This window comes from Eschrichtius robustus, chromosome 11 (genome assembly GCF_028021215.1).
Source record: "Eschrichtius robustus isolate mEscRob2 chromosome 11, mEscRob2.pri, whole genome shotgun sequence".
Classification (NCBI taxonomy): domain Eukaryota; kingdom Metazoa; phylum Chordata; class Mammalia; order Artiodactyla; family Eschrichtiidae; genus Eschrichtius; species Eschrichtius robustus.
Window position 1 is genome coordinate 116264 of NC_090834.1, and position 26550 is coordinate 142813.

The window sequence follows — 26550 nt, forward strand, 5'->3', positions numbered from 1 at the left end:
GCTAATTGGTATCTAGAGAGTGGGATAGGTTTAATAAATATCCTACCCCTAACGCGTACCTTAACCCTAACCCCTACCCTAATCCTAACACTTACCCTAATCCTAAACCGTGCCCTAAACCGAGCCCTAACCCTAAACCTAACCCTAACCCTAACCCATACCCTACGCCATACCCGAACCCGTACCCGAACCCTTATCCTAATTCGTACCCTAACCCTAACACTAACCCTAAGCTACCCTTGATTGCTTCTGCCTCCAATAGATTTCTTAAGCACTAGTGTTTTAAGGAACAGGTTCAAAAGAGAATCCTAATGTGATTTCTTTATAATGGGTGTGTTCCTTATCTTATCCTAGTGTCTAAACTCTTCGCCATGGCTGGACCCCAAATAATATTCCTTTACGTGCTAAGGGGTATCTAGCGAGTGGGATAGGTTTAATAAACACCCTAACTCTAACGCGTACCCTAACCCTAACCCCTACCCTAACCCTAACCCGAACCCTAATACTAACCTGTACCGTAAACCGAGCCCTAACGCTAAAACTAACCCTAACCCTAACCCATACAATACGCCGTACCCTAACCCGTACCCTAAGCCGTTCCCTAACCCTAACCCTAAGCCTAACCCTAACCCTAAGCTACCCTTGACTGCTTCTGCCTCCTATAAATTTCCTAAACACTAGTGTTTTAAAGAACAGGTTAAAAAGAGAAACGAAATGTGATTTCTTTCTAATGGAGTGTTCCTTATCTTATCCTAGTGTCTATACTCTTCTCCATGGCTGGACCCCAAATAATTTTCCTTTATGTGCTAAGGGGTATCTAGAGAGTGGGATAGGTTTAATAACTACCCTAACCCTAATGCGTACCCTAACGCTAACCCTAACACGTAGCCTAATTCTAACCCGTACCCTAAGCCGTACCCTAACCCTAACCCTAAGCTACCCTTGACTGCTTCTGCCTCCAGTAGATTTCCTAAGCACTAGTGTTTTAAGGAACAGGTTAAAAAGAGAATCCTAATGTGATTTCTGGATAATGGGTGTGTTCCTTATGTTATCCTAGTGTCTAAACTCTTCTCCATGGCTGGACCCCCAAATAATATTCCTTTATGCGCTAAGGCGTATCTAGAGAGTGGGACAGGTTTAATAACTACCCTAACCCTAACGCGTACCCTGACCCTAACCCCTACCCTAACCCTAACACGTACCCTAATCCTAACCCGTACCCTAAACCGAGCCCTAAACCTACAACTAACCCTAACCCTAACCCTAACCCATACCCTACGCCGTACCCGAACGCGTAACCAAACCCGTACCCTAAGCCGTAACCTAACCCTAACCCTAACCCTAACCCTACGCTACCCTTGAATGCTTCTGCTTCCAATAGATTTCCTAAGCCCTAGTGTTTTAAGGAACAGGTGAAAAACAGAATCCTAATGTGATTTCTTTATAATGCGTATGTTCCTTATCTTATCCTAGTGTCTAAACTCTTCCCCATGGCTGGAACCCCAAATAATATTCCTTTAAGTGCTAAGGGGTATCTAGAGAGTGGGATAGGTTTAATAACTACCCTAAACCTAACGCGAACCCTAACACTAACCCCTACCCGAACCCTAACACGTACCCTCATCCTATCCCGAATCCTAAACCGAGCCCTAACCCTAAAACTAACCCTAACCCTAACCCTAACCCATACCCTACGACGTACCCGAACCCGTACCCGAACCCGTACCCTAAGCCGTACCCTAACCCTAACCCTAACCCTAACCCTGACCCTAAGCTACCCTTGACTGCTTCTGCCTCCAATAGATTTCCTAATCACTAGTGTTTTAAGGAACAGGTTAAAAAGGGAATCCTAAAGTGATTTCTTTATAATGGGTGTGTTCCTTATCCTATCCTAGTGTCTAAACTCTTCTCCATGGCTGGACCCCCAAATAATATTCCTTTACGTGCTAAGGGGTATCTAGAGAGTGGGATAAGTTTAATAACTACCCTAACCCTAACGCGTACCCTAACCCTAACCCCTACCCTAACCCTACCACGTACCCTAATCCTAACCCGTACCCTAAACCGAGCCCTAACCCTGAAACTAACCCTAACCCTAACCCATACCCTAGGCCGTACCCGAACCCGTACCCTAACCCTTACCCTAAGACGTAGCCTGGCCCTAACCCTAACCCTAAGCTACCCTTCACTGCTTCTGCCTCCAATAGATTTCCTAAACAGTAGTGTTTGGACGAACAGCTTCAAAAGAGAATCCTAAAGTGATTTCTTTATAATGGGTGTGTTCCTTATCTTATCCTAGTGTCTAAACTCTTCTCCATGGCTGGAACCCAAATAATATTCCTTTACATGCTAAGTGGTATCTAGAGAGTGGGATAGGTTTAATAAATATCCTACCCCTAATGCGTACCCTAACCCTAACCCCTACCCTAATCCTAACACGTACCCTAACCCTAAATCGTGCCCTAAACCGAGCCCTAACCCTAAAACTAACCCTAACCCTAACCCATACCCTACACCGTACCCGAACGTGTACCCAATCCATAATCCTAATTCGTACCCTAACCCTAACCCTAACCCTAAGCTACCCTTGATTGCTTCTGCCTCCAATAGATTTCTTAAGCACTAGTGTTTTAAGAAACAGGTTCAAAAGAGAATCCTAATGTGATTTGTTTATAATGGGTGTGTTCCTTATCTTTTCCTAGTGTCTAAACTTTTCTCCATGGCTGGACCCCCAATAATATACCTTTACGTGCTAAGGGGTATCTAGAGAGTGGGATAGGTTTAGTAACTACCCTAACACTAACACGTACCCTAACCCTAACACGTACCCTAATCCTAACCAGTACCCTAAACCGAGCCCTAACCCTAAAACTAACCCTAACCCTAACCCTAACCCATACCCTACGCCGTACTCGAAACCGTACCTGAACCCGTACACTAAGCCTTACCCTAACCCTAAACCTAACCCTAAACCTAAGCTACCCTTGACTGCTTCTGCCTCTAATAGATTTCCTAAGCTCTAGTGTTTGAAGGAACAGGTTAAAAAGAGAATCCTAATGTGATTTCTTTATAATGGGTGTGTTCCTTATCTTATCCTAGTGTCTAAACTCTGCTCCATGGCTGGACCCCCAACTAATATTCCTTTACGTGCTAAAGGGTATCTAGAGAGTGGGATAGGTTTAATAACTACCCTAACCCTAACGCGTACCCTAACCCTAACCCCTACCCTATCCCTAACACGTACCCTAATCCTAAACCGTACCCTAAACCGAGACCTAACCCTACAACTTACCCTAAACCTAACCCTAACCCTAACCCGTATCTGAACCCTTATCCTGATTCGTACCCTAACCTAACCCTTACCCTAAGCTACCCCTGATTGCTTCTGCCTCCAATAGATTTCTTAAGCACTAGTGTTTTAAGGAACAGGTTCAAAAGAGAATCCTAATGTGATTTCTTGATAATGGGTGTGTTCCTTATCTTATCCTAGTGTCTAAACTCTTCCCCATGGCTGGAACCCCAAATAATATTCCTTTACGTGCTAAGGGGTATCTAGAGAGTGGGATAGGTTTAATAACTACCCTAACCCTAACGCGAACCCTAACCCTAACCCCTACCCTAACCCTAACACGTACCCTAATCCTAACCAGTACCCTAAACCGAGCCCTAACCCTAAAACTAACCCTAACCCTAACCCTAACCTATACCCTACGCGGTACCCGAACCCTTACCCGAACCCGTACCCTAAGCCGTACCATAACCCTAACCCTAACCCTAACCCTAAGCCATCCTTGACTGCTTCTGCCTCCAATAGATTTCCTAAGCACTAGTGTTTTAAGGAACAGGTTAAAAAGAGAATCCTAATGTGATTTCTTCATAATGGGTGTGTTCCTTATCTTATCCTAGTGTCGAAACTCTTCTCCATGGCTGAACCCCCAAATAATATTCCTTTACGTGCTAAGGGGTATCTAGAGAGTGGGATAGTTTTAATAACTACCCTAACCCTAACGCGTACCCTAACCCTAACCCCTACCCTAACCCTAACACGTACCCTAATCCTAACCCGTACCCTAAACCGAGCCCTAACCCTAAAACTAACCCTAACCCTAACCCGTACCCTGCGCCGTACCCGAACCCGTACCCTAAGCCGTACCCTAACCCTAACCCTAACCCTAACACATACCCCATGCCGTATCTTCACCCCAACCCTAACCCTAACCCTAAGCCATACCCTAACACTAACACTAACCCTAAACTACCCTTGACTGCTTCTGCCTCCAATAGATTTCCTAAGCACTAGTGTTTTAAGGAACAGGGTCAAAAGTAAATCCTAATGTGATTTGTTTATAATGTGTGTGTTCTTTATCTTATCCTAGTGTCTAAAATTTTCTCTATGGCTGGACCCCAAATAATATTGCTTTACGTGCTAAGCAGTATCTAGAGAGTGGGATATGTTTAATAAATACCCTAACCCTAACGAGTACCCTAACCCTAACCCCTATCCTAACCCTAACACGTACCCTAACCCTAACCCGTACTCTAACCTAGCCCTAACCCTAAAGCTAACCCTAACCCTAACCCTAACCCTAACCCATACCCTATGCCATACCCTCACCCGTACCCTAACCCGTACCCTAAGCTGTAATCTAACCCTAACCCTAACCCATACCCTATGCTGTACCCTCACCCGTACCCTACCCCGTACTCTAAGCTGTACCCTAACCCTAACCCTAACCCTTAACCCCAAACCCCAAACCCTAAACCCTAAACCCTAACCCTCACCCTAACCCTAAACCCTAACCCTCACCCTCACCCTAACCCTCCCAGGTGTTGGAAATGCAATGAAAATACTCCATACGATGCGCCCCTGTTGGGCACATTCTTATCAAAAGGCTTTTTGCATTTTCACCAGTAGTTTCTCCTTAAGGTCATCACTTGCCAATTAATGACCATGCTGTTTAGGAAGCTCATTAAAAACCCTGGAGTCACCATTCCCGGCAGGCTCTCCCGTTCTCCCTCGGGCACTCTTCCACCCTCTCTAGTTTTCAGTTTCCTCATCTGTAAAAACACAGGCACCTGACTATATTCATTCCAGGAACTCGAGCCTATTGAGAGAGTGAGGAAATAGCTTATCTGGTTTTTGGATGATAGACCAAAAACCAGATTTAAAGAAAAATATGTCATTGCTGGTTTTCATGCAAACAGACACGTATAATGAAGGAAGTAATCCCCCTGGCCCTCCAGGAGTTGCCTGGGGACCGAGTCTGCGAAATATTTATACGTCAAGAGATGGCTCTGAGCTGGAATTCTACAAAAGAAGAGTAGAGCAACCCAGTACAGCTTTATACCCCCTCAGCCACAGGAGAAGAAAGGCTGCAGGCTACTGAAAGCCAGCAGCATTGCCAAATTAACTCCCACGGCCTTTGCCAAACTGCACCTGGTACCTCTGAATTCTCTGTTTCCTTCCCTATTCTGACTCTTTTCTCAATAAATGCACATTTCTTAATATAGTGTCACAGTGGAAGCAAAACAGACCTTCAATTTTCAGACCTCAATTTATAAAGCAAAGGTTCTAGGGGTTTTGTTTTTAAATTAAAGGGCCACATAATTTGAAAATTGTACAGGTTCTAATTCTTCAGTTCCAAGACACCAAACACACTGCATGGGGTCCGCATGGAAAGGCCCCTCTCAGCAGAAGCGCCACCGATTCCACAATGAAAGGGCAGCAAGGTGCCCTTCTCCCTTCTCTGCTGCCTGGATGGCCCCCATGTTTTTCAATCCATGCCCCCTGGCAAGTTTCTAAGGTGCAGTTCTGAGACCCTTCCCTTTCCCATCCCAGCAGGTGGCCAAGGGCCTGCCGGGGCTGGAGACGTGCAGGAAGCAGAGCTGGGCCAGCTGGCCAGAGTGGGGTTAGGGGGTTCACAGCAGGAGAAATCACCATGCAGAATAAATCCCTTGGCCTTGCCATAACCCAAGGGCAAGTCTCTCAGGGCTACGGGCCCTCTCAGGTTCTCCTTGCAGATACCTCGCGTGGGGCACTTCGCTACTTCGGAAAACCGCGCGGGAGCGAGCTTTACACCAGCAGATGTTTTGTAAAATTGGACGGGGTAGGCTCGGGCCTGTCTTGAAAGCCTCTACTCAAAGGCGAGCCCTTCCTGCGGCCGCCAGGTTAGGGGGCTCCGCGACTGTGCCGAACAGCTCTGGTGTGAGTCGTGGTTCCCTCCTCCACCCACCCCCACGAGCCCGTCCCCTTACCTGCGGCCCGCGGCCCTCCGCTCCGCGCTCGGATGCCGCTGGGGTGCCAGGGACCCACGGGAGGGGTCGTTGCCGGCGGCCGCGCGCTGGCTCCCCGGACCCGCGCCGGCTCGCCGGGGACCGACGGCGAGGAGCCCCGAGGACGCCCCGCGCCAGGTGCGCTCTGGCCGGGACGCCCACTTCCAGGAGAGGCGCGCGGACCTCCGGCGCGCTCAGGTGAGCCGCAGCCAATGCCGAGCAAGACCCGCCCCGCCGGCGCCGCGCCCGCGCGGCACAGCACGGTCTCGGCGCTCCGGGCACGGACGCCTGGGGCCGGGCGTCCCCTCTCCTGCGAGCGCGAGGCAGGAAGCGGCGCCCCTGCGAGGCCGCTAGCGATGCCCCGGCGCGCGGGCCCCTGCGGCGCGGAGACCGCTCCAGGCTGGACTCGCCGAGACCAACGCCGCCAGCAGGAGCGCTTGCGGGGACCCGGCTTGGGCGGCGGAGCTGCAGGCCCCCGCAAACAACCCAATTTTCTAAATGGAAAAAGGACTTGAAAAGACCCTTCTCCAGATAAGACATACAAATGGTCAACAAACACCTGAAGAGATGTTAAACATCGTTAGTCACGATGGAAATGCACATTAATACCACAACGCCATACCCCTCCACAAACACTAGAAGGCCTATAATCAAGAGAATTAAAAATAACAAATTTTGGCAAAAATGTAGAGAAATTGATACAGAGTTTCCCGTGGGGAAAATGAATCGGTCCAGGAGATGGATGGTGAGAATATTTGTACAACAATGTGAATGTAGTTAATGCCACAGAACTGTATACTCAAAATGGTTTAAATGTTAAATGTTAGTTTTAATCACAATGAAAAAATGAATGAAGCACTGATGATACGTGTTAGAACACGGATGAACACTGAAAACATTCTACGTCAAAGAGGTCATGCAGAAAAGGTCACCCAGATCATACTTATCTCGTGTGTTTTAAACCCATAAAGGTTTTGAAAATGAGGGAAAGTCTCAGTAATAGTTTCAGAAAAAGGAAACTGGATCAGAATGGGAAAAGACATTTCCATAGAGTTGGGGAAATGGTGAATGTTGAAGTGGGCCCGTGGATAGGATTATAAGGTGGAACCATAAAATTTCGTCTTTGGGTCTCTATGTGCTGGTTCCCTAGGAGAGGACCCCAGTATTGCTTAAAACACACAGCAGTAGTTTATGTGAGGTGGTGTATTTTGTACTGCTACTTATAGTTTTTTTATACACTTGAAATTACTGGGAAGTACATTACTTTTCAAAAGAACCAGGTCAAAACCATGCCCAAAAAAAGCAGAGAAGACATCAAACTTCATAATAGAGGCCAAGCCTTAACCAGATGCAGTTCACCTAAAGTGGTGACGCTCATCATTCTTGTAGGGTCCACGCGTTATTAACAGGCACCATGGGAAGATTATATTAGGAGCCACTGTGTCTTGGGTGCTGTGGATGACCTGGCTGTAGTAGAAACAGTGGGATATCTGAATTCTAGTTTTCCACATCAAACCACCAAAAACCTGTTAGAACTAATAAACGAATTCAGTAAAGCTGCAGGGTAAAAAATCAGTACACAAAAATCACTTCTCTTTCTTTTTTTTTTTTTATAAATTTTTTAAAAAATATTTATTTCTTTATTTATCTTTGGCTGCATTGGGTCTTCGTTGCTGTGCACGGCCTTCCTCTAACTGCGGCAAGCAGGGGCTACTCTTCGTTGCGGTGCACGGGCTTCTCATTGCGGTGGCTTCTCTTGTTGCGGAGCATGGGCTGTAAGAGAGCAGGTTTCACTAGTTGTGGCACACGACCTCAGCAGTTGTCGCTCGCGGGCTCCAGAGCACAGGCTCAGTAGTTGTGGCGCACAGGCTTAGTTGTTCCGAAGCATGTGGGATCTTCCCAGACCAGGGCTTGAACCCGTGTTCCCTGTATTGGCAGGCAGATTCTTAACCACTGAGCCACAAAGGAACCCCTAAAAATCACTTGTCTCTCTATACACTAATAATGTGCCATCAGAAAGAGAAATTAACAAAACAATCCCATTTACAATTGCATCTAAAGAATACCTGGGAATAAATTGAACCAAGGATGTGAAAGCACACTGAAAACTGTAAAACACTGATGAAAGAAACTGAACAGACACAAATGAATGGAAAGCTATCCCGTGCTCATGGATGCAAAGAACACTGTTAAAATGTCCATTCTACCAAAAGCAATGTTCAAATGCAAAGCAAGCCTGGTCAGAACTCCAATGGCATTCTTCACAGAAATATAGCAAACGTTCCTATCATTTGTGTGGAAACACAAAGGCCCCTGAATAGCCAAAGGGAGTCTGAGAAAGGAGAACAGGTTGGAGGCATCTCCCTCCCTGACTTCACACTACATTACGAAGCTACAGTCACCAAAAAGTGTGCAACTGGCACAAAAACAGGCACGCAGACCAGAGGAACAGGACAGAGACCCAAGAAATAAACCTACGGTTATGCAGTAAGTTAATTCACAAGAAAAGAGCCAAGAACATACACTGGGGAAACAACAGTGCCCTCAATAAATGGTGCTGGCAAAACTGGACACCACACACCAAAGAACACTGCACTCTGTCTACACCACACAAAAACTGGCTAAAAACCCAGTGTTCCACATGAAGCCCTTCCTCTCCTGGGTCCTCTGAGGACAGACACCCTCAGCACTCAACCAGACACAAGATCCTTCTCCCCCACTTTTCCTCACCTTTTCCTTTAGCAGCGTCACCTCCCAGCAGGTCCAGAGGAGACCTGGCTCCTGTCAGCATGAACCGGACCCCACAGTGTCCCAAAGCCCCAGTGGGTCCTGAGGAGACCCGGCTTCTGCTACAGCCGTTCTGCTGTGGAAATTCAAATTGAAATAGAGCCAAATGACCCATGAATTCTCCAAAATAGTTAAGGAGCAATTAACTAGAAACCGTAAGAAATGAAATGATTATAGACACAGACTTTACTTATTTTTTTTTAATATTTATTTATTTAGCTTCGCTGGGTCTTAGCTGTGTCACACGGACCTTTTTTTAAGTTGCAGCATGCGAACCCTTAGTTGAGGCACGTGGGATCTAGTTCCCTGACCAGGGATGGAACCCAGGCCCCCTGCACTGGGAGCACGGAACCTTAGCCACAGGACCACCAGGGAAGTCCCTAGACACGAACTTTAAAACTTATGCCAAATTCACACAAATTTATTCACAGACATTTCAAATGCAAGGCTATGAAGATTACAGAGAAACATAGAAGAAAATCTACATGACCTTGGGTTTCATCTATAGATCACGGGCTTTGAGTTTTAACATACAAGGCCAATCACAAAAGAAAAAAATATGGTGGACTTTATAAAATTAAAGATTTCTACTCTCAAAGACCTTATTCTCAAAGTCAAAATGAGGCAGGAGATAAATGGTCTCCAGCCTACGCATTTACAACTGGCCTCCGGTTCACACTTCCTGGGGTGAGAAAAAAATGGGCTCCAGGCTGGACATTCATTACCAGCCCCCTGTTTACATTTCCTGAAGCAAGAGACAAACGGGCTCTAGAACTACATATTTATGACCAGACTCCTGTCTATATTTCGAGGTCTGCACCTCGATATGAAAACCAGCAACAGAAATAGGGTAAATAACCAGACATTGGACATTTTTATGGGAGGGACAGAGTGGGACTAAACCCTGTTAAAAGATCAAGAGATCATACATTTCTCATCCTTGGGGCAAGGGAAACAGTGCACATGTGCAGAAAGGTTCCTTGGGGGTCAAAAAGGAAGGGGCGCCACCCCAAAATAGGTGATGCTAAGGTCGTCCCATAGGCCTCTGGGCGGTAATCCATCTTGGAAAAAAGTTGCGCACGCATGTTGGGGAGGGTCCTAGAGCAGGGCAGGTGTGGAAAAAGAAAGCAGATAATTGGCCAGAGGTGAACAGAGACCCGGAAGAACTGCCCTATATAAGTGACTTAACCGCCTCTTCACTGCGCTCCTCCTCATTAGGGAGGGTGTCCACACCCTTTCTCTCCGGGTGTGCATCTCTGCCTTGCTTCTGTCTTAACTAAACAAACTATTTCTCTGTGTGCTCTCCCACTTGTTGATGTGCTATGTCTCTAATAATAAACTTTGTACCTGTTTTTACAGTTTTTACCTCTATGAGAAAAGCATTTTTCACTGGGGGCAAGAGCTAGTTGGGGTGGTGGCTAGGATTCCTGGTTTTCATCCAGGCTCCCCAGGTTCAATTCCTGGGCAGGGAATGAAGAGCTCTCTTCATGTCACCACTCACTGCTGCTTCTCCAAGATAAAAAAGACAAGCCACAAACTGGGAGAAAAATACTTGTAAACCACATATCCAGTAAAGGACTTGGACTCTAAATGGACAAAGACCTCTAAAACAACCCCATTTTAAAAATGGGTAAGGATTTGGACACACACCTGGCCAAAAAAGATATACAGATAATAAAAACCATACAAAAATTATACAAAAAATCATATACTATTAGGGATTTCCAAATTAAAATCGTGAGCCATCACAGCACACCTACTAGGATGGCTGAACTCCAAAACTATGGCAACACCGACTGCTGGAGGGTGAGGAGCAACCTCTCCTCATAGCTGGGGTGCAGGCACAGCCACCTGGCAAGACAGTTCCGCAGCTTTTTTCCACAACTAATCAAGCATCCCCTCGGGGTCCAACAATTATGCGTCCAGTATATAGGCAACTGCTTTGAAAATCTATGTCCAAAATCACACAGGGATGCAATTATGCACAGCAGCACTATTCATAATGGCTAAAAACCTGAAGAAATCAGGATATCCTTCACTAGATGACTGCATAAGCAAAGTGGAGTACAGCCATGTCAAGGCGAGCAGAATACACCACGCCAATATATGTCTCTCTGGCATAAGGATTATTTCAGTCTCATTCAAAAAAAGAAAGATAGAAAAAACTGAATAGAGACTGACCTTTTATGAAGGACATTTATAAGGAAATCTCCATTTGTAACGGCGTTTTCCTCTTTGCACCAGAAATAGAAGGATGATTAAATCTCAAGTCACTCTTATCAACGGAGAAGTTCCGACTTAAATCTGCATACAATACCTTTGTTTACTGTGCTTTGCATGATAACCTGCCACTATTGGCTTCCCCCCTTCCCCAAGGTCTTTTGTTTTTATCTGAAGATGGTATTTGGTATTTAAGGTGATGGCTTTGGCCATTTCAGGTAGTGACTCAATTTTTCTGGGTAGCTCCCCTGTATACAGGAGGTATACATGCTGTTAAACTTCTGTTTTTCTCCTGTTAATCTGGCTTTTATTACAGGGCGGGGGTGGGGTTCAACCAAGAACCTAGAAGGACAGAGTGAAAATTGTTTTTCCTCCCATACACATGTAATGGAATACTACTCAGCAGCAGAAAGGAATGCACCATCAACCCATGGAAAGACATGGATAAATCCTCAGTATATATTGTTAAGTGAAAGAATCCAGTCTGAGGAGGTTGCACACAGTATGACCCCATTGGTGACATTCCGGGAAAGGCAAAGCTACATAGATGATAAGCAGATCATGGGGTGGGGGATTTGAAGTGTTCCATGTGATACTTTAGGATGGATACCTGTCACCATGCATTTGTCTAAGCCCATAGATGTGTATAGCCCAAGGGGTCAATCAAACTCTATTCAAATTTAGTTATTTACGGTGTAGGAGTATTACAGGATGGAATACTCAATGTGACAGACTCTAACTGTATTAGAAATGCATGGAAAAAACTCACTGTAGGGGATGGGATAAAAGGTGCTGACCTAAGTTAACTGTGGAAATGAACGCAATCTCTAGACTAAATGCAAAATGTACACAAACAGTGGACTTTATTTTATGGAGTTCTTTCCAGGGTGTAGCAGCTAACAATTCTGAAACCTCTGCACATGTAATGTGGAAAGGAGCAATGCATAGGTAAATGGCAGATAGTGGGCACGAAGCTCCTCATTGTGGGAGTGGGAAGTTACAGATAAGCAAGGGGAGAGCCTCTGCCCTCATAATACTTGGCTGAGCTTCCTGGGAGGATGGTGTGGGGAGTTCACTGGCCGTAGGAAATGCACAGATCTTTACACTGGGAAGGCTGTGAAGACATAGGAAACTCACACCCCATCTTTCCACCCACACCTGCTGCAAACACTCAGCCCTCTGTAATCAGCCAGTTGCACCATTTTAGACATTCTTGGCCCCAGGCAGATAAAGGAGCGTGAGGGTCTTGCATTACCTCTAAGCTGTCCCAGAATCCAGGCCCTGGGGGTGGAGCCAGGTTGGGGGTTCCTGGGCTCCTGACCAGCAGGTGAGAGGAAGGAGGAAGACCAGTCCTGAGGGCAGAAGTTCCCTGAAGTCTGTGAGCCCTGGAGCCCTGATCAGATTCACCCCCAGTGGGGACATGGGTGGGGTCTGCAGTGGTTCTGTTTTCCACCCGGGCCCCTTTGATGAAACCACAGCAGCAATGGGCCCAGACGTCTCCTGGTGGTGTTTCAAACTGACACAGCAGTTTTACAAAGGAACAGGAGAATGAAGCTGAGCTCCTGACGGCCACTTCTTCTGGCTCTGAGTTGTTTCTGTCAGGCCCACAGACACATCCGTGGAGTCTGCTGTAACCCGCCTTCCCCCACCTGGCCTTTCCTCTTCCTCGTTGGGATGATTCCAGTGACATTTCCAGCCCGGACCCCTCTCCCAGGCCAGACGCCTCTGTCCAGCCACTGCATCCCCATCTCATCTTGGGAGCTAACAGACCCCTCAGGGGACCGGGATCCTGCAGCTTCCCACACCCAGGAGCAGCCCCACCTTCCCTGGTTGCTGAGCCCAGACACCGGGTGTAACCGAGCAGGACCCTATTGGGCCTTCCCAGGACAGACCCACCCCCCATATCCTCTGCTGTAGCTCCTCTCTGAAGTACCTGGATGACAGCATCTGATGCACGCTTCCTGAGTTGTTTTACAGACTTCTACCAGATGGAAGACATTAACTACTGTACTTGATGATCAAGAGCCCCCAGACCTACTGGCACCTAAGGACTGATACAGTTCACCACCCTGTTACCTCACCACCAACCGACCAGAGAATTGTGCACCAGCTGAACTCATACTCTGCGACCCCTTCCTCCAAATTCACACTAATTCCCCTCTACACCCACAGCCCTGGCCCAAGCCCGATCTAGTGCTTGGTTCCTCCATCAGGCCCTGACAAAGCTCCCTGCCCCCACGGTGCGTCTCACATCCCACCCCAACGTGGTCTTTCTGAAGCATAAACGAGACTGTGACTCTCTCCCACATGTAATCCCCAAATATTTCCCCACTTTCGCTAGAGTATCTGCTGCGAGAGACATTTGCCAAGGCCCTGAGAGTCCCCGGCATCCCTACTAGGCTGGTGGCTCCTGGGTTCCCTGATACTGAGCACCTCAGCAGGCCAGGCGAGATGGCACCAAACCTCAGAACTGCTCACCTCAGGATGGGGCTGACACTGCAGCTGCCTGATCAAAGAGAGCAGAGAAGGGTTCCCCAACTGGGACACAACACTGCACAAGTGGCCTCTCCCTTAGCTATCGCATGTTCCCCATGGGACTTGAGGGAAGGAAGGACCCAGGCATGTTAGTTCCTAAGCAGGATGCTGTGGGCTCAGTTGTGTCCCCCCAAAATCACATGCTGAATCCCTAACCCCCAGGACCCCCGGATGTGGCGGTATTTGGAGATGGGGTTTTTAAAGAGGTGATGAAGGTAAAATGAGGTCACTAGGGTGGATCCTAATCCAATAATACTGATGTCCTACCAGAAGAGATTAGGACACAGAAGATCATGTGAAGAGAAGATGGCTGTCTACACACCAAGGAGAGAAGCCTCAAGGAAAAACCAGCCTGCAGACACCTTGATCTCAGACAGCATCCAGGACTAGGAGGTAGGTCTGTTGTTCAAGCTCCCCAGTCTGTGGTGTTTGTTATGGCAGCCCCGAGCAGACTCACACACAGGGTAAAGAAGGTCTCACACTAGATAGCCCGCTCTCCATTCCCCTGTATGTGAGTGACAGTAGCCTCAGGAACTGAGGAAGGTGTGCCCGAGGAAAGGCACAAGATATGAGATTTTAGGCATAACACGACTGCACTGATTTTTTTTTTCCTTTTTTAAAGATTTTTTAAATCTTTATTTATTTAATTTATTTATTTTTGGCTGCATTAGGTCTTCATTGCCGTGCATGGGATTTCTCTAGTTGTGGCGAGGGGGGCTTCTCTTCACTGTGGTGCGCGGGCTTCTCATTGCGGTGGCTTCTCTTGTTGCAGAGCACGGGCTCTAGGCGTGGGGGCTCAGTAGTTGTGGCATACAGGCATAGCTGCTCTGCGGCATGTGGGATTTTCCCAGACCAGGTCTCGAACCCGTCTCCCCTGCATCAGCAGGGTCACAAATCAAGCCTTGATAAATGTAAGAAAATTGAAATCATATCAAGTATCTTTTCTGACCACAACACTGTGAGAGTAGATATCAACTACAGGAAAAAATCTTTAAAAAGTACAAACACATGGAGGCTAAACAATACACTACTAAATAACCAAGAGGTCACTGAAGAAATCAAAAAATACCTAGAAACAAATGACAATGAAAACACAATGACCCAAAACCTATGGGATGCAGCAAAAGCAGTTCTCACAGGGAAGTTTATAGCAATGCAAGCCTACCTAAAGAAACAAGAAACATCTCAAATAAACAACCTAACCTTACACCTAAAGCAATTAGAGAAAGAAGAACAAAAAACCCCCCAAAGTTAGCAGAAGGAAAGAAATCATAAAGATCACATCAGAAATAAATGAAAAAGAAATGAAGGAAACAATAGCAAAGATCAATAAAACTAAAAGCCGGTTCTTTGAGAAGATAAATGAAATTGATAAACCATTAGCCAGACTCATCAAGAAAAAAAGGGAGAAGACTCAAATCAATAGAATTAGAAATGAAAAAGGAGAAGTAACAACGGACACTGCAGAAATACAAAGGATCATGAGAGATTACTACAAGCAACTATATGCCAATAAAATGGACAACCTGGAAGAAATGGACAAATTCTTAGAAAAGCACAACCTTCCAAGACTGAACCAGGAAGAAATAGAAAATACAAACAGACCAATCACAAGCACTGAAATTGATACTGTGATTAAAAATCTTCCAACAAGCAAAAGCTCACGACAAGATGGCTTCACAGGTGAATTCTATCAAACATTTAGAGAACAGCTAACACCTATCCTTCTCAAACTCTTCCAAAATATAGCAGAGGGAGGAACACTCCCAAAATCATTTTATGAGGCCACCATCACCCTGATACCAAAACAAGACAAAGATGTCACAAAAAAAGAAAATTACAGACCAATATCACTGATGAACATAGATGCAAAAATCCTCAACAAAATACTAGCAAACAGAATCCAACAGCACATTAAAAAGCTCATACACCATGATCAAGTGGGGTTTATCCCAGGAATGCAAGGATTCTCCAATATATGCAAATCTATCAATGTGATAAACCTATTAACAAACTGAAGGATAAAAAATACATGATCATCTCAGTAGAGGCAGAAAAAGCTTTTGACAAAATTCAACACCCATTTATGATAAAAGCCCTCCAGAAAGTAGGCATAGAGGGATCTTACCTCAACATAATAAAGGTCATATATGACAAACCCACAGCCAACATCATTCTCAGTGGTGAAAAACTGAAACCATTTCCTCTAAGATCAGGAACAAGACAAGGTTGTTCACTCTCACCACTCTTATTCAACATAGTTTTGGAAGTTTTAGCCACAGCAATCAGAGAAGAAAAAGAAATAAAAGGAATCCAAATTGGGAATGAAGAAGTAAAGCTGTCACTGTTTGCAGATAACATGATACCATACATAGAGAATCCTAAAGATGCTACCAGAAAACTCCTAGAGCTAATCAATGAATTTGGTAAAGTAGCAGGATACCAGATTAATGCACAGAAATAGCTTCCATTCCTATACACTAATGATGAAAAATCTGAAAGAGAAATTAAGGAAACATTCCCATTTACCATTGCAACAAAAAGAATAAAATACCTAGCAATAAACCTACCTAAGGAGACAAAAGACCTGTATGCAGAAAACTATAAGACACAGATGAAAGAAATTAACGATGATCCAAACAGATGGAGAGATATACCATGTTCTTGGATTGGAAGAATCAACATTGTGAAAATGACTATACTACCCAAAGCAATCTACAGATTCAATGCAATCCCTATCAAACTACCAATGGCATTTTTCACAGAACTAGAACAAAAAATTTTATAATTTGTATGGAAACACAAAAGACCCCGAATAGCCAAAGCAATCTTGAGAAAGAAAAACAGAGCTGCAGGAATCAGGCTCCCTGACTTCAGACTATACTACAAAGCTACTGTAATCAAGACAATATGGTACTGGCACAAAAACAGAAATATAGATCAATGCAACAGGATAGAAAGCCCAAAGATAAACCCACGCACATATGGTCACCTTATCTTTGATAAAGGAGGCAAGAATATACAGTGGAGAAAAGACAGCCTCTTCAATAAGTGGTGCTGGGAAAACTGGACAGCTACATGTAAAAGAATGAAATTAGAACACTTCCTAACACCATACACAAAAATAAACTCAAAATGGATTAAAGAACTAAATGTAAGGCCAGACACTATAACACTCTTAGAGGAAAACATAGGCAGAACATTCTATGACATTAGTCACAGCAAGATCCTTTTTGACCCACCTCCTAGAGAAATGGAAATAAAAATAAAAATAAACAAATGGGACCTAATGAAACTTAAAAGCTTTGGCACAGCAAAGGAAACCATAAATAAAACGAAAAGACAACCCTCAGAATGGGAGAAAATATTTGCAAATAAAGCAACTGACAGAGGATTAATCTCCAAAATTTACAAGCAGCTCATGCAGCTCAATATCAAAAAAACAAACAACTCAATACAAAAATGGTCAGAAGACCTAAATAGACATTTCTCCAGAGAAGATATACAGATTGCCAACAAACACATGAAAGGATGCACAACATCATTAATCATTAGAGAAATGCAAATCAAAACTACAATGAGGTATCACCCCACACCAGTAAGAATGGCCATCACCAAAAAATCTACAAACAATAAACGCTGGAAGGGGTGTGGAGAAAAGGGAACCCTCTTGCACTGTTGGTGGGAATGTAAATTGATACAGTCACTATGGAGAACAGTATGGAGGTTCCTTAAAAAATTAAAAATAGAACAAGCATATGACCCAGCAATCCTACTAATGGGCATATACCCTGAGAAAACCATAATTCAAACATAGTCATGTACCACAATATTCATTGCAGCTCTATTTACAATAGCAAAGACATGGAAGCAGCCTAAGTGTCCATTGACAGATGAATGGATAAAGAAGATGTGGCACATATATACAATGGAATATTACTCAGCCATAAAAAGAAATGAAATTGAGTTATCTGTAGTGAGGTGGATGGAACTAGAGTCTGTCATACAGAGTGAAGTAAGTCAGAAAGAGAAAAACAAATACCGTATGCTAACATATATATATGGAATCTAAAAAAAAAAAATGGTTCTGAAGAACCAGGGGCAGGACAGGAATAAAGATGCAGACGTAGAGAATGGACTTGAGGACACGGGGAGGGGGAAGGGTAAGCTGGGACGAAGTGAGAGAGTGGCATGGACATATATACACTACCAAATGTAAAATAGGTAGCTAGTGGGAAGCAGCTGCATAGCACAGGGAGATCAACTGGGTGCTTTGTGAACACCTAGAGGGGCGGGATAGGGAGGGTGGGAGTGAGATGCAACAGGGAGGAGCTATGGGGATATATGTATATGTATAACTGATTCACTTTGTTATAAAGCGGAAACTAACACACCATTGTAAAGCAATTATACTCCAATAAAGGTGTTAACAAATATATATATGACATAAAAAATATTTTCCTATCTGAGTTTCTGTATTTCCAAATATTCTAAATTAAACGTGTATTATTTTGAAAAAAGAAAAAAAAAACCCCAATAGCCGGTTAAAAACAAAACAAAACAGAAAACCCCAGCAGCTTGTTTGAAGCAGTGGTTGAAAACCATTCAATTCAGCATCAGTGTGGAGGCTGCAGACAGTGAACCCTCAGCCCTGAGACTGTACAGGAAGTTTTCCCTCAGGAAGGGGCCCACACTGAGATCTGAGGTGTCCACAGGAGCAGGGCTTCCACCCCTGACACACACCTCGCTCCCCGAGGAAGCTTGTGTTGGCCAGTCTGGTCCCTATCCACTCTCCCACCACATCAGCGCAGGTGGGGTTTCTAGGCAGAGATCAAGTGTAGACATTACGAGCCACAAGTGCGTCCCTCCGCTTTCCGAGTTTCTGATCTGCCTTCTCACTGATTGGAAATGTTGTCCTTCGAGGTTTGTCTTGGGGCTGGTGAAAGCAGTGTGGTTGGGAGGGAGGGATGGTTTGGCCCTGCAGCAGACACAGAGGGGTTGCTCCATCCCCTTCACGGAAGGATTCACACTGTGCTCCAGTGAGTACGTTCAGCAGCAAGTAACAGCAAAGCCAGCTGTCATTGACTTAGCTAGCGAGGGCGTTTGTGATCTCAGATAACACTCAGAACTCTGGATGCAGAGCAGTTCCAGGGTTTGTTCGGCAGCCAGACTCTGACACGGAGGGCAGCTTGCTATCTGCGTTGAGCTCACCAGAAGGCACCTCCACAGTGTCTCCCAGTCAGTAGACGACACCTTCCTGGTCAGCAGGACCTTCCCTACTGCATCCGGTGATTAGGTCAGGGGAGAGTCATTGAGCCTGACACGGGCAGCTCTGACAAGCTGCACCTATTCCAGATGCATCTGCTGGGTGGGTCAAGGCTCCGCTGGGTCTTCCTTGTATTTACTTCAACTGCTTCCTTTTCCCTTTTCCTGCTTCAGGCCCTTTCCTTCACCACGTGGATCCCTAATAAACGTACTGTACCCCCGAGTCCATCTCAGCATCTGTGTGTACAGAACAAATCAGGTTTTAGATCCGATCGCTCATCACCTGGTTAGCGGCAGAGGCCTCACAGAGCAAATTATCACAGCCTCAGGCACATTTGCTGAGTGTGTTATTTCCTAATCTAGTAACACTTCCTACTACTACAAGGTGTAGTAAGATAAGATAAGAAACACTTCGTATTCATGTGAGATGCACACCGGTGTAGCTTTATAGCTTTGTGCCAGGCCTCTGCTGACTCTCCTGCCTCCTGTGGGAAGAACTCCGGACCATCTGGACATTCTGCAGAATGTCAGACTGACCCGTCACAACGATGCCATCGTGCTGAGGGGCATTCTGGAGGCATGGGTGGGAGATACGTCCCATGAAGACCAGCCACATCTGCTGTATCAGGGGGACCAGAAACCAGGAGCGTTCTGGGATATTCTCTGCAACGTAAAAGACGATTTATGACATTGTGCGCATTCTACCAAGAAGAAGGGGGCCCGACAGCTGTTGTGCCTCTTTGGGTTCTGGAAGCTGTTTATTCTGCACCTACGTATACTTCTCTGCCCACACACAGGTGACATGAAAAGCTGACAGCTCTGTGCAGCCAAGGGCAGGCGTGGGTTTTGTGCCAGGTCCAATCTTTAGTGCCAGCCATCTAACCACGAGGGTACGTGCAACCTTGCAGACCCTCTGGCATTAGAGCAACCAGTGGTGGGACGCTGGCTATGTGGGGTCCATGGACGCCTCCGTGGGGACCGGGGTGCTCTGCAGCAAGGCCCTGCATCCACAGTGGAAAATTACATGCCTTTGAAAGCAACTTTGCTTGTGACTAGACTCTGGCAGAAATGAAACTCCCAGCCTGGACACCAGGAGAACATGTGTCTGGAACTGGCCGCGATGAGCTGGGTTCTGTCAGAAGCATCCAGTCACATGGTGGGGAGGGCCCAGCGGCTGAAGGGAGAAATGGTCCTACAGTAATCATCGGAGACGTCAGGACAACACTTTCCTTAACGGAAGGGCATTCAGACGGGGTGAATCAGGAAACGGAGGACGTGAACAAGCCCACAGACGATTTCACACGGAGACACCGTTTCAGGGCTGCTCAGGACCCACTGCCCACCAGCTGCAGTCAGGGGCCAGTGCCCGAGAACGTTCCTCACCACATGTGAGGCACAAAACTGGTCTCAATAAAATTTAACCAATGGAAACCACGAGGTACCGTGGTTAATGTACCGCGAGGTACATTATCTGAACACAATGGAATAAAACTAGAAATCAAAACAAGGAAAATGTACAATTATGTGGAAATTAATCAACACACGTTTATATAACTAACGTGTCAAGGAGTAATCAGAAAGGAGATTATAAAATACTTAGAGATAAACAAAACAAAACAAAACACACACAGACTTTTGGCTGATTCTGAAAATGCTAGACAGCTTTTTCTCTGGTCTGCCTGTCTGCTGATGTGTGAAACCCACCTCCACGTGCCGTGGGCTCTGGGCAGCTGTGCGGACGGTCACCTTTCCCCATCTTCTCACCCAGGCGTGTGTGGCCCCTTGGTTTGCAGGGTTTGCTGGTTGCTTTGTGCAGAGACACGTCCGAGGTGCTGTGGCTTTTCTAGCCCTGAGACTGTGCCCTCTGAGGGTAGAAACCTGAGTGTCGGGACTTCCCTGGCCGTCCAGTGGTTAAGACTTTGCTTTCCAATGCAGGGGGTGCGGGTTCAATTCCTGGTTGGGGGGCTAAGATCCCACATGCCTCGCAGCCAAAAAACCAAAACATAAAACAGAAGCAATATTGTAACAAATTCAATAAAGACTTAATTTTAAAAAATGGTCCACATCAAAAAAAAAGCAAAAAAGAAACCTCGGTGTCCACCCTTCTCTGTGTCCCTTCAGCCCCTGAGGCCGGGGACACTCTGACAGATCTCTCGTCCCCTATGTCTCATCAGCCGCAGCTCCTGTCAGCTACCTTCCTCTCCTCTAAATCCTCGGAGATCACTTGCGAAGCTGGGGTCCACCTGAACTTTAAACAAGGTTGCCCCTCCTCCTGTCGTTAGGGCATCACCCTTGGTCACCACCCACACGCACTCTGGACTTTGCCAGCTCCGGGAGGGCAGGGCCCCTACAGGCTGCACACAGGGGTCCCTGTGCCCCCTCAGCGTCTGCCTCCTGGGCCTCACCCAGCGATGGGGGCGGAGGACGGGACCCACGGAGAGGCATGATCCGGGGGGCCAGTCTTCACGGGGAGGTGGGCTGGGCAGACTGCTGTCGGGGATGGAAGAGCCCCAGTGCCTGCCAGGGGGCGCTGGTCAGAAGGGGTGGCCCCCATCCCTGTAGCAGGAGAGCCATCCTTGGACAGGGCTGCTTTGCTCCAGCCCCAGTTCTTGCCCAGATCAGCCCAATTATGCTCCATCTCGCCTTATATTTTTATGCTTCGAGATACATCTAGTCAGTGAGACAGAGCCTGTCATAAAAGGGCCGGTGATGTGGTTAGATTTCACATGCACTTTGTCTCTCTGAGCTCTTATGTGTGGTGTGGGCATCTCGAGGACTTTCCATGAGAACTTGTGTGTCTCTTCTGAACCCAGACAGTCACTGACCAGAACCTTTCCTCCGGGGAGACAGAGTCAAGGCTTCCCTGTCCCCAAGCCAGGCGTCCCTCGGCTCTCACTGGCCTGGTGTGGGCCCAGCTCTCTCCCTGCTCCCATCCTGACACCTGGCAGGGCTGGCTCTCAGTGGTCAGTGGGAGCCAGGGAGCCGTGTTCCTTTCAGTCTTGAACTGCTAGAGACTTTTTTAAATTATGAAATTTAACTTGGAACGTTGGGTGATATTTGGGTTGTGCTGGGAAAGAAATTGCCCATTTCCCCCAGATTTCCGACAGTGACTTTCCTGTTACCCTCTGAGCACTTCTGGAAATAATATTTGGATGTTGGATGTTGTCCAACGGGTGGATGTCCTCGAGTGTGAACAGGTCAGAACAGGGAAGAGGACGCCAAGGGGCGTAGGGGATAGGGGGTGACTCGAGGCAGAAAGTTCCCTAAAATCAGCTCTGTGTGCCGTGCTGTGTACTCTGCGTTCAGCACAAGCTCAGGGCATCGGGGGCGGGCGAGCCTTGCCTCACACACAGCTGGTGCCTAATGTGTGTACATTGCATGTTTGTTGAGCCATCAACCCGGAAGGAGACCTGGGCCCTCGGAGGCGCTGCCCGCAGAGAGGCACCGGGTTCTTCCTCTGAAGGGGACGTGAGTCCAAGCGTCATGGGTCCTCCAGGACTCAGGCTGTGCTGGTCACACCAGGAGCAGGATTAAAGGAACAAACAAGCGGTCTCTGTGCTTTTGAGGCACTTTCTGGAACTTTCAGGCACAGCCATCCTGCATTTGCTGCCAGGAAGCTTTCCTTTTGAGTCCAAATTCTGGTTTTTCCCTCTGCATTTAGTGCAAATGGGAAACCTCTTATCAGCATCACAGGCTCACATAGTCATTCAGTCAGCACCATTTCTTAAGCACTTACTGGGCTCTGAGGACACAGAGCTCATGGGCCGGGGGCTCAGCCTCCAAGTCTTCATCCAGAGAAAATGGAAGACGTGAGGACACACTGCAGGTGGTGGCGGGGAGGCCGTGACCCGGTATCTGTGAAGAGTAATCATGAAGGTGTCTGCTCTTGTCAAAGGTGCACGTCACCTTGTATAACTCTTGCAATTTTTCAGTAAATTTGAAATTATTTCGAAATGAAAACGTAACAGTGAAAGCACTGATTCCCTAAGCAGCTCCTGTGAGTTCTGAGTGCCCGGCCCACGTACTGGCCGCACCAGCCGTGCCGCCTCTCTGGACCCCAAACCAGGATGACGGTGAAATCGGTGTGTCGCACTCAGTACCAGTTGTCCTGCACAGGCTGAGCACCCAGCAAGCATGGCTGTGCCCTCCCCAGCTCCTCGTTCAACCAACCACAGACCAGGAGGAAGGGGCGCCAAGGCATCTGCGAGTCTGCGAAGAGGGAACAAAACGTACGGGTGAGGGAGAGCTTGTTGCTCTGGGTGCCACGGTCACAGCAGAAAACCATCAGAGCACCCGGGCAAAGGCTGCTCTACGGGAGCTTCGCCCCGCAGGTTCATGGACACGTGGGAGCATCAGAGGGACCAGGACCCCACGGGGGGGCCTGTCAGTGGTGGGACCAATCGCGCAGCATTGCCGGAGGCCACAGGGCAAGAGGAAGACTGGGCTGGGGACTGTGAGACGGGGTCTTGGGGGGGTCTCTGCTCTCTCACCCCTCTTCTGAGGAACCGGGGCTGGATCAGGGCTTCCCACACGTGGGCCGTGCACAGGAGCTGAGCTGGGGGTGTCGATCACTGGGGAGTGGTTGGCCAGTGTGGACCGGCCAGCTCTCTCTGGAATGTGACAGCTCAGAACAGCCACACTGGCTGGGAACCTGCATTTGTTCACATTCCTGGGGAGTCTGCAATCTTCCGTGGGTGGAATTTGGGGAGCACTGCACGAGGAGCCCTGAAGTCCCTTCCTGCCCTGATCACGTGACTTTGGACGGTCTTCAGCGATGGGGGCACGCTTCCGAGTGGCTGCCGTCCAGAATGGCAGCTCAGCACTGACTTTGGGAGTGGGACTGGGGGTGGGAGGTTGGGGGCAGCTTGGGGGTGACTGGTTTTCAGATGAGGCCACAAGGCCAGGAACAGCAGTTCCAGGACTGGCACCAGCTTCCTGGCCTCCCCACTGGGACCCCTGTCTAGAGGCCCCTGCCTGTGAGGTGCCCACCTCTGGTCCTGGTGCCTAGGTCACCTTCCCCGTCCCCACTCCGGCCAGTCTTCCTTTCACGTGGAAACCCACTGGGCTTTGGACCCTGCGCTCTGATTTAAGGAGACCTCATCCTGGACCACGTTTGGTTCCAGGTGATGCCCCTCCCAATGTAGAGAGAGGGGCAGGTGGGCAGTCTGGCTCTGGGGAGGCTTAGGAAGGCCCTGGAGCTTCTTGGGCTAGGGGACAAAATAGACAGCAGGGTAAGGAGTGGCGTGTGGGTGCCTCCCTAAGGACTGCATCATATTGTCGGAGAAGACCCCGCCCTGGGACCATTTTGGGGGAGGTAGTGGCATTAGTTTAACTCGAGGGCGTTCAAGGGAGCACCTGTATCCCACCCACTCCCTCACCCCCTCAGGCGCACACTTCCCTGGCCTTGCAGGGGCTCTGAGAACATCCACTGCGTCCTTTCCTCCAGGCAGACCTCTTGGGGCCGTGGGCCCCCCTCCAGACCTGGGGTAGGAGTAGGGCTTCCCTGGGGTCCAGTCCGAGTCCCCACAGCGACAGCCCCTGCCTGCTGCCTCTGGGGCTGGTGTTGGTTCAGGGGAGAGAACGGCACATCCCCAGCCCCAGTCACTGCCGGATGAAGGTCTAGTTGGGGGCCGGCTGGAACCACATCCTGGGAGCCCCCCAGGCTCTCCGTCTGAATCCCCAGAAGCCCTGGGGGGCTGAGTGCTCTGCCCACCTCTCTCTCCACCTCTCCACCATCTCTGTTCCTCCCGGGCTGGTCAGAGGACAGATGGCTTCATAAATTCTTAAGAACATATTGGGAACCAAGAGCTTAATCATTATAACGTGTCCTTCAGTCAGTTAGAAGTGGTTTTGGAGACGAAAAGGAACGTGAAGTACATCTTCATTTTAAGTACATCTGTTGTTTCTTGGAAGCTATTTGTCAGTGAATCAGTTTTATTTTCCTATGTGCCTATTTGTTCTAATTATGCATGCAGCTCAACAAACATGCCCTATCTGTAAAATGAGACTTTCAGCCCTGCTGGACGAGCAGCCCCCAGGAGGTACGAGTCTCAGGGTGCGGGCAGGGATGTGGGGATCCCGACGTCAACCCCAGCCCAGCGGGAACACTTCAGCCCACCAGGACCGTCGAGGCCTCACAGGGCGAGTCCAGCCCGAGCCCCCCTCCTGCCCGGAGCAGCTCTGACCCTCAAGGATGGGGTGCAGAGGGGGCCCTGGCGGCCCGCCGTCCCGCTGCTGCCGGCTCAGGTCCCCGGGGGACGCAGGGCCACGGTGACGGGTCCCTGGACTCTGGGCCGGGAGGGAGGCTGGGGCGGGAGACCAGGGCTGGGAGGAGGCGGGGAGTCCTCCCTGAGGCCTGATCCTGAGATCCCTTCTCCCCCTGCGGGCTGTGTCCAGGGGTCCAGGCACAGCCAGGAGGGGCTGGTGCACAGAGACGGGGTGGGCTCCGGCGGGGGCAGCCAGGGACAGGGGGGGAATTAGGAACCAGCATTTACTAAGAGCCACTGTGCTGGGAAGGCATCTGGAGAATCCCGTGAGGTGAGCTGGGAGCAAAGGTAAGTTGCAAACTGACTCTATGGCTTTGTGGCCACGGCAGGTGCAAATGGTGGGAAATGAAACCACAGATGGGCTTGTTTTTACTACACAGTCTCTACGTCCACTGATTGGCCTTGGCCGGTCTCCTCTCAGACTCCAGTTCCTTCCTACGGCTCCTTTTCCCTAAATGCTGGCCCACCTTCCTGGGCCATTTCCTCCTCTTGAGCAGCCATCCTAGGGCCCTCCCCCTTTGATCCCAGTCTCAGCCACCATATTAATCAGGTATCTTTTTACTTGCTAATTTCCTGCCAACTCAGATCATCCAGGACATTCCCCGGCACGAGGGCTCAGTAAATTAAGGAACCGATTAGAGCAAAGGGCAGATCTTGAAATTTAGGTGGTTTAGCCAAGGTTCCTGCTTTAGTGCAAAAGAACTCCCAGCACTTGCTAAGTGTGTGTGTGTGTACACCTGTGCCTATGTGCGTACGTGTGTGTGTACACCTGTGCATATGTGTGTATTGTGTATGTACATTTGTGCGTGTACACCTGTGCATGTGTGTGTACACCTGTGCATATGTGTGCATGTGTGTGTATGTACACCTGTGCATATGTGTGTATTGTGTGTATGTGTGTGTACACCTGTGCATGTGTGTGTGTGTACACCTGTGCATGTGTGTGTGTACACCTGTGCATATGTGTGCATGTGTGTGTGTGTACACTTGTGCGTATGTGTGTATGTGTGTGCCTGTGTGCATATGACCGTGGTAGCAGGAGAACCGGACTGTGACACTGCGGCCGGGCTCACGGCCGGGAGAGAGGCTCTCAAGGAAGCCCTCCTGGGCAGGTCAGGAGAGTTGCAGCCCCGCCTTCTAAGCCGCTAAGGGTCTTTTCCCTGGCGAAGAGTCAGGGCCCTTCACAGCCGCATCAGCAAGCACA